Raw genomic sequence first — 16758 nt, forward strand, 5'->3', positions numbered from 1 at the left:
ATAATCAAAGACCCCACCCACCCGGGTCATTCTCTCTTCTCTCCTCTTCCATCGGGTAGAAGATACAGGAGCCTGAGGGGATGTACCACCAGACTTAAGGACAGCTTCTACCCCACTGTGATAAGACTATTGAATGGTTCCCTTATAAAATTAGATGGACTATGACCTCACGATCTACCTTGTTGTGACCTTGCACCTTATTGCACTGCACTTTCTCTGTAGCTGTGACACTTTACTCTGTACTGTTACTGTTTTTACCTGTACTACATCAATACACTTTGTACTAACTCAATGTAACTGCACTGTGTAATGAATTGACCTGTACGATTGGTTTGTAAGACAAGCTTTTCACTGTACCTTGGTACAAGTGACAATAATAAACCAATACCAATACAAGAGAAATAACAAGGTAGTGTTCATGGGTTCATGGACTGTTCAGAAATCTGATGGTGGAGCGGAAGAAGCTGTTCCTGAATCATTGAGTGTGGGTCTTCAGGCTCCTGTATCTCCTCTCTGATGGTAGTAACGAGAAGAGGGCATGTCCCGGATGGTGAGGGCCTTAGTGATGGATGCCGCCTTCTTGAGGCACCACCTCTTGAAGACGTCCTCAATGGTGGGGAGGGTTGTGCCCGTGACGGAGCTGGCTGAATCTACAACCCTCTGCAGCCTCTTGTGATTCTGTGCATTGGAGCTTCTGTACCATTATCACAGTGGTCGCCATTATCACAAGTGTTTCATTGGCTGCAGTCTCTTTGAGATGCCCTGGAAGGGATGGTTAAGGAGCTACTGAAATGCAGTTCCTTTCCTTTCAAGTGACTTATGACCAGCCACAATTCCTGTTGCTCAGGGTAGATGGGGACTTTCCATTTGCGTTAGAGGACACGCACTTTTAACAAAAACATTGCATCTGATTCTGTGACTTAACTGCATAGTTGTTTGATTAATATTATTGATTGTGCACACAAATCATTTAACCAGGTGTGGAAGTGGAGGTTGTTGTGATATTATTACTGATTAGTCAGTGCCACTGGGAACACATCAGATGTCTTTACCTGTTGAGGACCTTTCATGGTGTTGCTTCCAAGAGCTGAGTGATTGGATAGTTCCACAGGGAAAGAAAGTGATTGGAAGTGGATGGGAAAGTTTTTATGTAACATAGTTACTATAGATTTGTTTTTAAGAATCAGACCCTGAGGTTGGTGTTGTGTGAAAAAGGTTCTTTTGGAATCTTAAAGATGGAGGGCTCTGGACACAGGCTTTAGATTTTAAAAATAGTTTAATCACAAAGGCAAATGCGGGGACAGAATGAATGGGAACAGATGCGCACTCACACACACACACACGCGCAGGAGACCGCGAACGTGAGGGGGAATCGCAATGAGGATGAGATACACACATGCACTCACACACACAAACACACAATAAACAAGGAACAGCTTGTCGAGGGATAGACACTTCAATGCCTGAACTCCTTGACCCAGACAAGCATCGGCCCTAACACTCCCTGGAATCTGACTAAGACGCTCCCAAACCACGTGGTGGTGCACACTCTTACCAGTGGTCTCTGCAACATTGTCTCACTATTCCTGGGGCAGTTGAGAGAGGAAGGGCCAGGAGAGTGCAACACCTTTTATAGTGCTGGAAGGCTGGGTAGAGCCCGGCCAGGTAATTTAGACAGGCCAATGGCTTGGAGGTCAAGGACAAAGGTGTTTACCAAGGCCAATGGTCAGACAGGTTCAGGAACAAAGGTGCTCTCCAAGGCCAATTCCTATGCCCACACCTGATGGGTGGGGTAGATCCAAACCTTGATTGACAGTGGTGTCACTTTCGATCCAATAAGCAATGCTGTCCTCTGACCAGAGGGGTCAGTGTTGTTACGGTCACGTGACAGCCATGTGCGCTCATACTACAGTTGGTAAATCCATCCCAGTGACAGGGAATCCCCAGCTGTAACTAAGTCCACATTCTGTATGCATGGGTTAGATAGATCTTAGAGTAGGCTAAAAGGTCAGCAAAACATTGTGGGCTGAAGGGCCTGTACTGTGCTGTAATGTTCTATGTTCTATAAACCCACTGTTCCTTAGCACTCTATATGGCAAATCCTCTCCCTCCCTGCACAGTCCCCCTCCCATAAATTCTCCCTCCCGGTAACTGATTGTAAATTCTCCCACTAATCGTTGTAAAAATTTTCCCTCAAATTACATGGGAATATCAAATACTCCCTGCTGTAAACATGCCCTTCAAATAAACCCTCAAATGTTGCTGAGTTCCTCCAGCATCTTGTTTTTTTGCACCAGATTCTAGCATTTGATGTCTCTTGTGTCTCCTCAGATACTCCGCATTGCATCACTCCCGACAAGAACTCCTCACCCACAAGTATTTTTTATTTAAAATTTTGCCCCCAACATAATACCCGCACAAACAATTCCCATGGCAAGTCCTCCCCATCAGACACCTCCAGGCAAACTCCTAGCTATTAGTTACTTTGAGTTCTCACTGCTTTAAGTAATCCCACTTTCAAACTTTGCAACTGTAATTAGAACTATAGAACAGTACAGCACAGGAACAGGCCCTTCGACCCACGATGTTATGTCGAACTAATTAAACTACTAGTTAAATGCCTAACTAAAGTAATCCCTTCTGCCTACACAATGTCCATATCCTTCCGTTCTCTGCACATTCATGTACCTATCAAAGAGCATTTTAAACACCTCTATCGTATTTGCCTCCACCGCCACCCCCGGCAGCACAAGGCTGCGGCCTCAGCCCTCTACTCTACTCCCTATACACTTATGGCTGTGTGGCCAGATTCTGCTCTAACTCCATCTACAAGTTTGCAGATGATACCACCGTTGTAGGCCGTATCTCAAACAGCGATGAGTCAGAGTACAGGAAGGAGATAGAGAGCTTAGTGGAATGGTGTCATGACAACAACCTTTCCCTCAATGTCAGCAAAACAAAAGAGCTGGTCATTGACTTCAGGAAAGGGGGCGGTGTACATGCACTGGTCTACATCAATGGTGCTGAGGTAGAGAGGGTTGAGAGCTTCAAGTTTCTGGGAGTGAACATCACCAACAGCCTGTCCTGCTCAAATCACGTAGAAGCCACGGCCAAGAAAGCTCACCAGCATCTCTACTTCCTCAGGAGGCTAAAGAAATTTGGTTTGTCCCCTTTGACTCTCATCAACTTTTACCGATGCACCATAGAAAGCATCCTATCTGGATGTATCACGGCTTTGTCCAGCAACTGCTCTGCCCAGGACCGCAAGAAACTGCAGAGAGTTGTGGACACAGCCCAGCACATCACGGACACCAACCTCCCCTCCTTGGACTCTGTCTTTATCTCTTGTTGTCTTGGTGAAGCAGCCAGCATAATCAAAGACCCCACCCACCCAGGACATACTCTCTTCTCTCCTCTTCCATCGGGTAGAAGATACAGGAGCCTGAGGGCACGTACCACCAGACTTAAGGACAGCTTCTACCCCACTGTGTTAAGACTATTGAACGGTTCCATTATACGGTGAGATGGACTATGACCTCACGATCTACCTTGTTGTGACCTTGCACCTTTATTGCACTGCACTTTCTCTGTAGCTGTGACACTTTACTCTGTACTGTTATTGTTTTTACTTGTACTACATCAATGCACTCTCTACTAACTCAATGTATCTGCACTGTGTAATGAATTGACCTGTTCGATCGGTTTGTAAGACAAGTTTTTCACTGTACCTCAGTACAAGTGACAATAATAAACCAATACCAATACCAATACATTCCAGGCACCCACTGCTCTCTGTGTAAATCTTGCCCCATACATCTCCTTTGAACTTATCCCTTCTCAATTTAAATGCATGCTCTCTGGTATTAGACATGCCCTCTACCTCTATCCTCCAAGAAACTCAGTCTAAACTTTCCCACTGGAAATCTTAATTTTTTTCAATCCTGAGCATCCTCTATTGTACTTTGTGTAGAAACTTCAGGAACTGTGTGTGTTGAAAACTTGCTTCCCTTGCCAAAAGAGGGTTGAGTGAACTGCAGCTTGTAGCTTTGCACGTGGTGTTATGAAAGAGTCATTCATGCCAGGTGATTCAGAGCTGAGCTGTGAGCCTGTGCTGCTGAGTAGTCTGTGTGTGTGTGTGTGTGTGTGTGTGTGTGTGTGTGTGTGTGTGTGTGTGTGTGTGTGTGTGTGTGTGTGTGTGTGTGTGTGTGTGTGTGCGTGCGCACGCAGACGCGCGCGTGCCTGTGGTGTTCTGTGAGTAGATCCTCAGGGTGAACAATGGACTGAAAAAGATCAACCTCCATATGGGGCCATAATACTGTGATCAGAGCCAGGCAGAGAGCTAAAAAGAAATATAAAATCAATATGCACAGCAACAAACCGTGCAAGGTTGCAGTGACCTTTCCTTATTCAACTTGAATCTACAAGTGAAATTACTGATCGTCCATCCCAGTTCACATGCGAGTGGGGTATGTTTCTTTGATTGTTATGTAATTTTTGAAAAATACATATTTATCAGAACGTTTCTTCTCGTTGAGTTAACTGAACTGTCAGGGAAGATTGCAATTATGTAACTAACATTCTGCTCGTAGAATAAATTGCATCCGCCTTCATAAAATAATTCTATTTTGACTAATTTTCTGAGAAAGGTTTGCATTTTGAGATTCCTTTGGTGAACTCAGGATGTTTCAGTGAAGCACATTTAATGCGCAGACATGTAATGCAGATCTGCAACACACTGCTTGTGCACAGCAAGCTCCCACAAGTGTGACAATGGTCAGACTGAGGGATAATGATTGGCCCGAGGGTGCACGGGAGAACTCACTGCTCTTCCTCAGAATAATGCCATGGAATATTTTGTGTCTACCTGTGAGAGTAGACAGGGCCTCAATTCACCAAATCAATCGAAAGGTTCTTCCTTTGGCACTGGTATGCCAGCTGATACTTCTGTGCTCATACCTCTGGAGTGGGACTGTAAACCGACCACCTCTGACCCAGAGGTGACAGAGCTGAGGGCTGAGCCAAGATGATACGTCACCATGCCAGATATCAGGAAATCTCTTAGGATTTGGGGATTACTTTAAAGTACAACTCCTTTCTCAGTGAAGAAAATAATTTTTGGACTGAGTCATGAAATTACTAGGTGATCATTTTGGAAAAGGGAGACTAAGGGAGCTAGGGCTTTCCTCAAGAGACTCAGGGAGCTAAGGCTTTACTCAAGAGATTGAGGGAGCTAGGGCTTTACTTCAGAGACTAAGGGAGGTAGGGCTTTACTCTTTGGAGAGAAGGAGCATGAGAGGAGACGTGATAGAGGTGTACAAAGTATTAAAAGGAATAGATAGAGTAGACAGCCAGCACCTCTTTCCTGGGGCACCAATGCTCAATACAAGAGGGCATGGCTTTAAAGTAATGGGTGGGAAGTTCAAGGGAGATATCAGAGGAAGGTTTTTTACCCAGAAAGTGGTTGGGGCACGGAATGCGCTGCCTGGGGTGGTGGTGGAGGCAGGTACATTGGTCAAATTCAAGAGATTGCTAGATAAGCATATGGAGGAATTTAAAATAGAGGGATATGTGGGAGGAAGGGGATAGATAGTCTTAGGTGAGGTTTAAAGGTCGGCACAACATTGTGGGCCGAAGGGCCTGTATTGTGCTGTACTGTTCTATGTTCCATGGAAAGATCTACTTAAAATGTGCCTAAAGGTTGTTAATATTTTGTACCTTTTACAGAATTATTCTTTGATGCTTTCATTACATTTTTGGGATTGTTTCATACATAAAGGGATGTATTAGTGGGGGCGTTTGTATGTTCCCTTAGAGAAGGTGCAGGTAGGTAGGTATTTTTCTCCTGAATGTTTCAACATCACATTCACAGGCTCCTTCCACAGAAACCCAAGTGTCCTCTGATGCAGCTGTAATGACATCGGTGAATTCTCATTGAACATGTCAGCCGTTCGTCACTGGAGTCCAGCGTAATCAGTTTAAAAAAAACAGACCGCTCTGTGCCCAGGACTCAAAAGATAAAAGACAGATTATAGATGGACTGAAATTGACCAATCTCCCTGATGTGATAAATCTCCTTAATCTTCAAGCAGGTCTTTTTTTTTGATTTATAAACAATTTATTTTCTTCACTGCTTGGATGTTTAGCATCGTGTAAGATCCTGTAAATTAATAAAGTAGCTAAATAGCAGTAGATTTGAATTTAGTATTTTCCTTCACACTGATTGAATTACTGAAGACTTTACTGCTAATTCAGGGTTTAAAAATATACCCCATTCAAAGGCTCTGCATTCTCAATTCATCTGCTCACATTCTCCCCCATACATAGAATGTTAATAACTATTTCCTTTTTGCAATGCATAGCACACAAAAATTAAATCAATCTCCTGCAAAATTTCACACAGAAGCGGCAGGCCATTTTGAAATCTAATGAATTTTGCATAAAACATGGCATTCTGTTAAGCACTGAACAATTAAAAAGAGTGCAGCGTTAAGATGTGCAAATTGCCTGTTTTTATCATCAGGGTAGAAAGATTTATGGAAACCAATTAATGATATATTTTCCAGTATTCAATGGTATAAACACAGACTTTGTATCCCCCACTCAAATCTCTAACTGCTCACTGGCTTCCAAGGTATGTTGTTCATTTTGCAGTTGCCTTACCAGAGAAACAAAGATTCATGTTTGTGAGTGAATAATGTGGCTTTGAAGAGGGTTTGTAATTAGAGTTAAACGTTTAAGCTGATCTCATTCGGAATGGACAAATGCACAATCTGCACCTGAAGGTTGATTCAGCTGCAAATGCAAGTACTGTAGGTGCTGCCAGTGATACAGTGAAATAAGCAGTTCATTTTCAATGTATTGAAATCATTCTTAAGTATTGAGATTTGTAAGAGCATTGTCAGGAGGCTTAAATACGTTAACTATTCTCTAACATAATATTGTAATCCTGATGCATCTGATAAACAAATCTTTCACGCATTTCCAAACCAGTCTGGCTGTTGGCATGGATCTCGACCACCAGAAAGGATTCTGGCACAGGAGAACACCACCACCTGCAGGTTCCCCTCCCACGTCATAGATCGCCCTGACTTGGAAGTATATTGTTGCCCCTTCATTGTCACTGGGTCTAAGTCCTTATTCCTTCGCGAGTGCCCATGGCTACGCCCTTGGTCTGTAGAAAGTGAGAGGAATCGAAAGTGAAGTTGTTTAGGGTGAGGACAAGTTCAGCCAGGCAGAGGAGCGTGTTAGTGGAAGGGGACTGGTTCTGTCTCTGGTCAAGAAAGAAGCGGAGGGCGGTGAGGCTGTCATGATGGGGAATGGAGGTATATAGGGACTGGACGTCCATGGTGAAGATGAGGTTGTGTGTACCGGAGAACTTAAAGCTACGGAAGAGTTGGAGAGCGTGTGATGTGTCACGGACGTAGGTGGGAAGGGATTGGATCGGGGGGACAGGATAGTGTCCAGGTACGAGGATACGAGCTCAGTGGGGCAAGAGCATGCGGAGACAATAGGTCTGCCCGGACAGTCCTTCTTGTGGATTTTGGGGAGGAGGTAGAATCGGGCAGTCCTAGGTTGTGGGACTGTCATGTTGGTAGCCGTGGAGGGGAGATCTCCCAATTTGATGAAGTCAGTGATGGTGCGGGAGATAGTGTCCTGGTGGTCCTCGGTGGGGTCATGGTTCAGGGGTAGGTAGGAGGAAGTGTCCCAGAGTTGGCGTCTGGCCTCTGCAAGGTAGAGGTCAGTGCCAGACTACCATGGCACCACCTTTGTCGGCTGGGTTGATGACAATGTCAGGGTTAGTGAAGAGGGAGTGGGGGGCAGAGTGTTCAGAAGGGGTGAGGTTGGAGTGGGTGAGGGGGGCAGAAAAGTCAAGACAGCTGATGTCACACTGACAGTCAGCTATGAATAGGTCCAGGGAAGGTAACAGGTCCAGTGGGGGAGTCCAGGTGAAGGCAGGAGGCAGGAGAACGGGTCATCGGAAGGGGGAGAGGACTTCTTACCAAAGAAGAAGGCACGGAGGCGGAGGTGGTGGGAAAAGAGCTCGGCATCATGCTGGGCTCAGAATTCGTTGAGGTGGGGGCGCAGGGGTACGAAGGTGAGGCCTAAGGGTCCTGACCCAAGTCGTTGACCACCTGCTTTTCTCCATGGATGCTGCCTGGCCTGCTGAGTTCCTTCAGCATCATCATGTTTTTCATTTAGGTTCCAGCATCTGCAGTCCTTAGGACTGTAACCGCTACACCACCGTGCCCGCCCAAGTTATGTATAATTTAGTTATGTTTAATTTAAGTTTATGTTAACTTATGTTTGTCATGTTCGTAACGTACTGTGCTGCTGCTGCAAAAAGCTCATTTTCATGGCATTTTTATCCTCTGCCTGTATGCCTGTGACAATAAACTTGAACTTCAGCTGAGGATCAGGGTACCTGGCCCCTTGGCTCATTAGTTGCAGGACACCCCCGAGTCAGTGCCTGCATCAGGGGTAGACTGAGAGTTCAGATGCACCGGTGCATTCTCTGCTTCCCAGTGTAGTGGTTAGCGTAAAGCTTTACAGCGCCAGCGACCCGGGTTCAATTCCCGCCGCTGTCTGTAAGGAGTTTGTACATTCTCCCTGTGTCTGCGTGGGTTTCCTCCAGGTGCTCCGGTTTCCTCCCACATTCTAAAGACTTACGGGTTAGGAAGTTGTGGGCATGCTATGTTGACGCCGGAAGTGTGGTGACACTTGCGGGCTGCCCCCAGAACACTCTACGCAAAAAGATGTATTTCACTGTGTGTTTTGATGTACTTGTGACTAATAAAGATATCTTATCTCTCCTTACAGGAGGTCCAGAGCGTGCAGATTCACACATTGCAGCTTGAAGGTCGCGCACTAAGCCCAGTATTTATTGGTCACAGCAGGATTCCGCGAGCCAGTAAGATAAAGAGCCAGAAAGTCTTTATGTTGGTGAAATCGTGCAGAGTTTGCTTTTGAATACAGCAATGGGATGTTCACCATCGATCTGAGATCTGGAAATATATTAACTCCTGATGCACACAAATATCTCCATAAGCAGTACTTTTGGAATGTGTACGTTTTTATCTGACAAAGCTTCACAGTAACCACTCTGATATATTTGATATAATGGCGCACATTTTGCTGGGTGCTGTTGGAAAATCCCCATTTACCTTCAAATTATCACCCAGTTTAAAACCAGTTTGCAACTGTGGAAGTCTCAAACTTGCTACCTGATTTCCTGGCTAGACCTTGCTGCTGGACCCTGCCTGGAGTTACCAGGGAGTAACTGCTGAGAATCCCAGCATTCAGGCCAAGGAATTTGATCTCTGATCCCCCAGTAGGTTAGATGTAGTGTGTGGTCTGTGAGCCCATTTACTTGGACAGAGATTATGGGGCTATGGGGAAGACAGGGAAGACTAGGTTAGGTTTAATTTGCTTATGTTGTTTACTGCAGTGTTTTTAATCATTGAAAATTTTTCAAGTATTTTAATTTTTTTAATGAACAATGTAAAATATATTTTTAAAATTGATTATTGCATTTCTAATGGTTTTTAAAAGTTTTGGAATATCAGCGTCATTCGAAATATTGATGGTGATCGACAGTCAGCAAAGCTGGAGGCAGGGTTTTGTTGTCAAAGTTTCTCAGTGGCGTTTTGTGGGTGAGGCTTGTTCTGGGCTGTTTTGGTTACATCACACAAGGGCAGGACCATCTGGGCAGAAAGTCCAGCCAAGGTGAGTGAATAATATCAAGGTAATTCAATGACAGGTGTAGGCAGTATGTGCTACTTAGTAAATGTGGACCAGTATTGCTGCCTTATCATCTTAAAAATAATTCACTGCTTGTTCACATATCATGTTCAGTTTTAAACTTCAAACGTGTTTCCAAGACTGCATTTGTTCTATTTTCTGCCTGCATTTACAGTCAGTGTCTAAACACACAGAGCAGGATGTAATAATTTTATTTTAATTTCCTATCAAATTATAACAGAATAAGGCCCATTTTTCAGGTGGTTGATACTTGGTGGTTAAGCCTGAATATTGGATGGTTATTTGCTTTATATTGTTCACTACTGAATGTGGCATTAAGACTGGTCCAAAGCAGCAGAAGGATGTAAGACTGTTCATGTCAAATATACAAACTATTAAGTGAACAAGTGAAGTGAAATATTGCAAGAATATAGAAGTATTTCACGTAAAAAAAGAAAGGAATTAAACTGACATCTGCATGTATATAAGCAAATAATGTCCATAATGATAAAACTATCTTGTCTTATGAGGATAGGTTGAGCGAGCTAGGGCTTTTCTCTTTGGAGAGAAGGAGGCTGAGAGGTGACTTGATAGAGGTGTACAAGATGATAAGAGGCATAGATCGAGTGGACAGTCAGAGACTTTTTCCCAGGGCGACAATGGCTAACACGAGGGGGCACAATTTTAAGGTGATTGGAGGAAGATGTGAGGGGAATGTCAGGGGTAAGTTTTTTACACAGAGAGTGGTGGGTGTGTGGAACGCACTGCTGGCAGAGGTTGTGGGGGCAGACACATTAGGGACATTTAAGAGGCTCTTAGATAGACACATGAATGATAGAGAGATGGAGGGCTATGTGGGAGGGAAGGGTTAGATAGATCTTAGAGCAGGATAAAATGTCGGCACAACATTGTGGGCTGAAGGGCCTGTACTGTGCTGTAATGTTCTATATTCTATATCTATCCATATATAAATAAATATTATTCTCTATTTTACAACTTGCTTTTTTATAGGATCTTTCACATCCCTTTAGTGTTTCCCAAGCTGCTTTACAGCCAACTTCGAAGTGTCGCCACTGCTACAATGAAAAAATTCTTTATAACATTTTCTTCTCTGTTTATGAACTTGTTGAAACGAATGTGTAGCGAGAAATGTCAGGAAAATCATGGTTGTTTACTTTTTAAAAAGGCAATTAACCTCAGTGTACATTGCATTATGGACACAAACGGGTGTTCATTCAGCAGGGTGTGCTTGTTGCTAATGTCAGGGTGTGTTGATAAGTATTGTGATTTATTTGTAAAATCATAGTTATATTGCAAATATTACCTTCTCTTGGTAGAGGTCTAAGCTGTGAACAATTAGGCTTGTAAATATTGTACAAAAAGGCTAAACATTGAGTAAGTTTTTCAATTAAGTTTCTCTTCATTTTGCAGACTTTCTTCCCCCACATGGTTTGCTACGACGACAAAAAAAAACATTCATTTGAATTCAATTCCAACTACAGGAAAACTATCAGCATCGTAATATCGACCCAACATTCAAGTGTGTTTGTGTGCACGTGCATGTATGTGGAGTTTGCACGTTCTCCCTGTGACCGCTTGGGTTTCCCCCATGTGCTCCGGCTTCCTCCCACATCCCAACGATGTGTGGGGTCGGTGGGTTAATCGGCCACTGTTAATTGCTCCCAATGTACATGTGAGGGATAGAGTCTGGAGGAGATTAAAGTGGAATCAGTGTAAATGGGTGGTTGATGGTCCACATGATCTTGTTGGGCCAAAGGACCTGTTTTCACGCTGGATGTCTCTATGGCTTTATGCGTGTATATGCAGATGTGTGCATGTGTGTATGTATAGGTATATACATGCCATGTGTATGTATGTATATGTGTGTATGCTGTCCATGTATGGGTTGGAAAGAAGGATTGTATTGGATTCATGCTCAACTGCATTGGGTTTAAGTAGGTAGAATCGAGGGAACTGCCTAAATTTCTGCCTCCAGTTATGAGATCCCAACAGAGTCCAATAAACTCTGTAGAGTATCTTCAGTTCATTTATACTCATCCATTTATACTGCCAGAGCCTGTGTTTTTGACCACATTTTAAACCCATTAGAGTGTGTAAATTGAAACCTAGATCCCTTGTTGTGTGTGTTTCATTTACAAATCTAACCCAGTCAATTAATGAACATCGATGTGTTTATCCATCCATGGAGAATTTCATAGGGAATTGCAAACCTGAAGTGACATCTCAACCAACATTCTTCAAATTTACAAGCAAATTCAGATTTGAGGGAATATAGTCAATCTGTATTACGTGCGATCTTCGTTGTTAAATTTCATTAAGTTCCCAGCAATGTTCATTTTGAATTAATTTTGCAGTTAGCTCTGTCTGTATTCCATAGAAACAGTTGTGTTACATTAAACTGGTTCGGTCAGCTCTGAATAAGTGCTCAGATGTGCCCAATTATAAGTATGACCATTTCCAGATAACACCTGTTTTTCATTATGTCAGATTACTGAGCTGTGTTCTAATGTTGGGCATAATGTCGAGCACATTACATACAGCATATCCAAAAGTACCAACCATATTTTTAGAAGTCTAATTATTTTTGTGTAAGACTTTTTTTCCCAGGGATTTTTTTAGGTTGAATTAAATGACTGATTAAACTTTCCCTTGGGGCAGAAAGATTAACAACTTGATTTTTTAATTCGTTTGCAGTTTTTAGAAAATTTGACACAAGAACATGACTTCTTCATACACAAGTTGGATTTTTACCATAATTCAATTTTAACAGCTACTGCGGGATTTATTAAATGTCTATGGATCCCTAGTGACATTGTTGATAGTGAGCCAGTTGCAAAACTTTCCAAGGGAGGGATAGGAGGAATGTGGGAGGGGTGTGTACAACATCTGGATTTGGAAAGACGTCTGTGAGTGTTGGAGTGCTTTGCGTTTGACTAGGAAAATTTCATCGATTTGGGTTGAATGGATCAAAGCAAGTTGCAGACTTCAGAACATCCCATCATCCCCTCTGTGGAGGGCAGTTCTAAAGGCTTTCGTAAGATGACTCCTCTTTTTATCTACAAAGACCACTGGTTTCTTGCTCCTCCTTTTTCTCTCTCACCATTTCCTATTTCTTTCTGTCAATCTATCTTTAGAGTTATAGAGTAATACAGCACAGAAACAAGCCCTTCGGCCCAACTTGTCCATGCCAACCAAGGTGCCCACCTAAGCTGGTCCCATTTGCCCACATTTGGCCAGTAACTCTCTAAACCTTTCCTATCCATGTACTTATCCAAATGTCTCTTAAATAATGTTATTGTACCTGCCTCAACCACTTTCTCGGCAGCTTGTTCCTTCTCATTTCACTTTCTTTTTGACTTTCTTTTTCCAGATGTTAGGATGGATCCAGTCCCGGATGTCAGGATGGATCTAGTCCCAGATGTTAGGATGGATCCATTCCCATTTGTTAGGATGGGTCCAGTCTGAGATGTTAGGATAGATCCAGTCCCAGATGTTAAGATGGATCCAGTCCCAGATGTTAAGATGGATCCATTGCCAGATGTTAGGATGGATCTATTCCCAGATGTTAGGATGGATCCAGTCCCAGGTGTTAGGATTGAGCCAGTCCCAGATGTTAGGGCAGATCCAGTCCTAGATGTTAGGCTGGATCCAGTCTGAGATGAAGGGATTCAAAGCTGCAGGGACTTGAGGTTGGATTTTATTTGCATGAGCAAATTTAGTCCCCGTTGGGGAGAGGCAGTCACTGGGACACTGTAGGCTGCAATGAGTAATACACACTCATTTTGGACCATTAAAATGAAAGACATTGAGACAGCAATAATTATGTTGGAGACAGTTTTATGAGGTCTTACTGCTGATTAAACTATTGTGTCACCTAGCTTTAATCTAACTTGAAATCCAATCATGGTTAAATAATATCAATAAATAAATTGTTGATCATGATGGAGAGGTGAGCCTGATAGAATTAATGTGACAATAAATGTAGTTCATCGTAACTTGGCACGTAATGCATTCATTTCCAAGAATTCAATATATTGGAGGCAGAGAGAAAATATCTTTCACATCCTCTTCAAGACACCTCAGAGAATCCACAGCCAGTGAGTATGTTTGCAGTATAATGAAAGGAACACAGAAGCCAATTTGTGCACAGCAAGCTCCCACAAACAGCACTCTGATAGTGACCAGGAAATTAATTTCAGCAATGTTGATTGAGGAAGATGCATTGGCCACGAAACAAAAATAACCCCACCCACCACCGGTCTCTTTGAAACAGTGACTGAGGGATTGCTCACATTTGCCTAAGAGGGAGTGGAACACTTTTATTTGGATCTCACAAGGACAGATTACAAACCTGAGCACAGACAATGGTGTTGCTGGAATCAACAAATTAATTTGGTATCTAAAGTTATCTTTGATTATATATTTGACATGCCTTTACTCTAACTTCTTTTTTCCAGTTTTGCACTCATCGAGATGATATGTGTTTGTTTATATATTCATTCAAGGGCTGTGAGCTTCGCAGGCTGAGCCAGCATTAATTGCCCATCCAGAGTTGCCCTTGGGAAGGCGGTGGTGTGCTGCTGCCTTGAACCGCTGTGTAATGGAGAGCAGAAGATTCCCATGAATTTCCGGGTTGGGTGAAGGACTGCTGGTGGTAGAGTGAAGCTTCCCGACACTTCGTCAACAACTTTATTAACCCCAACCCAAGTGTCTGCTACTGGATGAAGTGAGACATCCCCTGCCTTGGTTGAACTCTTGCATCCACTCCTGTGAAATGGGAGAATCTGCAGTGTGAATGATCCACATCAACAATTTGACCCAATCCCCTTAAATTATTTCCTTTCCCATTAAGCACCTGTTTCTGACTCTCTTGAATGCGTCTCACAGAAAGTAAGTTCCCATTTATATTTTTGTGAGAGATAATTGTACAATAAATTTCTTTGCTTCCTGCTGAATTATCCACTTTTATTCAAAGTTATGCACAATAATATAGTCTTCAAAGCAAGAGATTTACAGATTTGATAATTAGCAGATATTGACATGATTTCACAACAATTGATCCTCTGAAGCATCTAAAATAGTTAATGTTTGACAAATAGATTTAGTGAGATCCTAGAAATTGTCTCTGTAAATCTGTGGTAACTTACGGGAGTCGGTACCGTTCAGTTAAGCTGGGTCATTATATTTCGCAGTCCAAAGAATGTCCCCATCTTCAATTTCTTTCAGCTTTGATTCCACAGATTTAGGCTTTCATACCTTTTCTGTTTTCACCCTTATATTTCCCTGCCAGTTTAATGTGATTCACTCAGACCCCTGCCTCTGTCCACTCCTATTCAGCTGCAAGGCAAAGGAACACACAGTGTAGAATTATACGCCACAAATGGGGATGACAAGTGATCTGAAGCAATTATACCAACATATGTGTAGGACATGCCTAGTACAGTTGCATGGAAGAATATGTACATCTTCATTGGAATGTATTGCGACTGACAAGGAGAGCCAAAGGTTCTGAGCGTTAGTCCCACCACAGAATAGCTCTGCGAATTACTGCACAGGAAGCACTGTGCAGTGAGAAAGCTGCTGCGTCATCAATTTAGTGTCCAGGATTAAATAAAGAAACTTGTCTCAAATGCAATTGTGGAGACACCAGAGATTGCAGACGCTGGAATCTGGAGCAACGAACAAGCTGCTGGAGGAACTCAGCAGGTCGAGCAGCATCTGTGGGGGAAAGGGACTGTCAACATTTCAGGTCAAGACCCTGCATCAGGACCCCCTGAGTCAAACTCTGAGTCCTGATACAGGGTCTTGATCTGAAACATCGACTTTGCCTCCACAGATGCTGCCTGACCTACTGAGTTCCTACAGCAGCTTGTTCAAATGCAATTATATTTGGTGAGCCAAGCTGGAATAGAAAGCTCATGTCAGCAACGGTGAGAAAGCTACTAGATTATTGTGTACCCCGATTGAGATCACCAATGTCCCTTAGGGGAGGGAATCTGCTATCCTCCCTCAGTCTGGCTTCAGTGTGACTTGGCTGACCTTTAACTGCTCTCTGGATTGGCCCAGCAAGTCCCTCAGTTATATTAAATACAACACAGGATGACCGTAGTGACTCACCTTCACCTTCTCAGGGGCCGATTAGAGATAGGCAGTAAATGCTGATCCTGGCAATAGCACCCAGAAAGTGTAGAGAAATGAAAGCAATCTTGACTGACTCCCATAATAACACGATATCTGTTACAAACAATGATTTGAGGTCTTGAAAATTACAATCCAAGCGTTGCACTGAGTATATCCTCTGTCTGCGACCTTTCCTTCATTACAGGATACACATCATGGTTGGAATAATGTGCGCAGAGGAATTTTTGTTTGCAGCTTTTGGGATCAGAACGACACATTGGATGAATTAAATGTGTCAGGCATCCAATAGAACTTTGCCAGGGGTACTGTACCATTAGTGTAAGCACACAGAGATTTGTTGTCAAGTTATATTTGCTTCCTTCTGTCTTGTGGGTTGGGCGGAACCAGGGCAGCAATACTACCCGTCATGTGAAACACCAGGAAACTACAATAATACTGTGTGTAACTGAGTCCATACTAACATAAGCTAACCCCATGTAGAAACCTTTTTCAGATGTAAAATTCAGACATTCCATTCTGGTTTTGCAAAAGTCTCAGTCTAAGAACCTAACTTCCTGATAAATAAGTTACCTTCATTAGGATTCAGTTCCAATAAACATAAATCTGGTATTCTGAAACTAATGTAGTTATTTATATTTCAAAGTGTGGAATCAAAGTGCCATTGCATCTTGCCAGCTGTGGATCAGTGGGTTGCATTCTTGTCTTTAAATCAAAAGGCTGTGGGTTCAAATCTTGTTCCAGAGATATGAGCACAAAAGTCTTGGTTGACCCTTTGGTCCAGTACTAAGGAGTGGTGCAAAGTAGTTGGTGCTGCGTTTCATGTGAAACACAAACTAAAACCTGATCAGTCCTCAGTAA

The 16758-nt window shown here is 43.0% G+C and overlaps 1 long non-coding RNA gene across 1 annotated transcript; it reads left to right on the forward strand.

Moving 5' to 3' along the window:
* The first annotated feature begins 4166 nt into the window (after window positions 1-4166).
* Window positions 4167-14666, forward strand: LOC127581743 (uncharacterized). Its single transcript, XR_007958002.1, has 3 exons — window positions 4167-4466; window positions 8818-8908; window positions 14265-14666. It is a non-coding gene; the product is annotated as an uncharacterized LOC127581743 (long non-coding RNA).
* Window positions 14667-16758: the final 2092 nt, after the last annotated feature.

Source organism: Pristis pectinata, chromosome 22, assembly GCF_009764475.1.
Source record: "Pristis pectinata isolate sPriPec2 chromosome 22, sPriPec2.1.pri, whole genome shotgun sequence".
NCBI lineage: Eukaryota > Metazoa > Chordata > Chondrichthyes > Rhinopristiformes > Pristidae > Pristis > Pristis pectinata.